The sequence below is a fragment of the Alexandromys fortis genome, unplaced genomic scaffold, assembly GCF_014885135.2.
Source record: "Alexandromys fortis isolate MF-2015 unplaced genomic scaffold, M_Fortis_MF-2015_v1.1 scaffold_22, whole genome shotgun sequence".
Classification (NCBI taxonomy): domain Eukaryota; kingdom Metazoa; phylum Chordata; class Mammalia; order Rodentia; family Cricetidae; genus Alexandromys; species Alexandromys fortis.
The window spans coordinates 11,942,377-11,943,927 of NW_026067900.1; positions in this window are offsets into that span (position 1 = coordinate 11,942,377).

The window sequence follows — 1,551 nt, forward strand, 5'->3', positions numbered from 1 at the left end:
CCATTTTTTTTAATTGGATTATGTGTTCTTTTGGTGTCCAATTTCTTGAGTTCTTTGTATTTTGGAGATCAGACCTCTGTCTGATGTGGGGTAGGTGAAGATCTTTTCCCATTCTGTAGGCTTTTCAGTTTCAGGAAGTCCCATTTATTAATTGTTTCACTCAGTGTCTGTGCTTCTGAGGTTATATTTAAGAAGTGGTTCCCTGTGCCAATGTGGAGAACCTGTCTTAAGAAAAACCAAAAAACAGCCAGAACGTGGTGGCCCACCCCTTTAATCCCAGTACTCAGGAGGCAGAGGTGGGTGGATGTCTGAGTTTGAGGCCACCCTGGTCTACAAGAGCTAGTTCCAGGACAGGCTCCAAAGCTACGGAGAAACCCTCTGGGGGGGGGGGGTGAGGGAAGAAAAGAAAACCAAAAAAGTTTCATGAAAGCCTGTTCTCTAGAATGTGCTGCTTAACTATTTCTTTGAATTTTTGAGACAGGGTTTCTCTGTGTAGCTTTGGAGCGTGTCATGGAACTTGCTTTCTAGACTAGGCTGGCCTCTAACTCATAGAGATCTGTCTGTCTCTGCCTGTTGAGTGCTGGAATTAAAGGCGTGAGCCGCCACCACTGGACCTGATTAGCTTTTTCAAATCGGTCATTCCTAGGTGTAGTTTTTAGGTAAGCATGATGGCTCATCCAGCATCCATCTAAAGGTGGAAGGGGAGAGCCAGCACCTCTCTCTCTCTCTCTCTCTCTCTCTCTCTCTCTCTCTCTCTCTCTCTTTCTCTCTCTCTCTCTCACACACACACACACACACACAAGTGCACAGTACAGTAAGAAGCACGTTTATACGTTGGGCAACCCTCACCACCACACATCTCCAGAAGTGTACACCTTGCCAAACAGGCGCAACCATTAATCAGTTCTTTGCAGTAGTCTCCTTGGCAATTGGCGCTTCATTTTCTGCCTGTGATCTTGACTTCTTACTGCCAGTGCTTTACGTCAGCGGAGTCCTACTGAGCTACAGCCCATCCTTCATTTGTAGAGTTTGTCTCTAGTAATTCACTTACTTGATCAATAAATATTTGGCTGCCTAAGACATGTCAAGCTCTGTTCTTAACTCTTGGGATTTGCTAACAATGATTCTTGTCTTCCTAGAGCTTACGTTCTTTGGGGGGAAATAGGCAAAAAAGCAACGTAAAGGTGTAGGTAGATTATCCCATATGGTAAATGATAATCTCTATCAAAGAAAGAAAGGGACCTCTCGTCCCAGCACTCAGGAGGCTGAGGCAGGAGGGTCTCTACTAGTACAAGGCCAGCCTGGTCTACAAAGTGAGTTCCAAGACAGCTAGGGCTACATGAAAAAGAAAGAAAAGGAAAGGAACTGGAGAGGTGGCTCAGTGGTTAAGGTACTGACTGCTCTTTGAAAGGATCAAGTTCATTTCCCAGCAATCAGTTCCATGGGATCCATTACCCTCTTGTGGCCTCCAAGGGCACTAGGCATACACATGGTGCACAGACAAAAACACTGTTTTTTTTTTTTTTTTTTTTTTTTTTTTTTTTTTTTTTT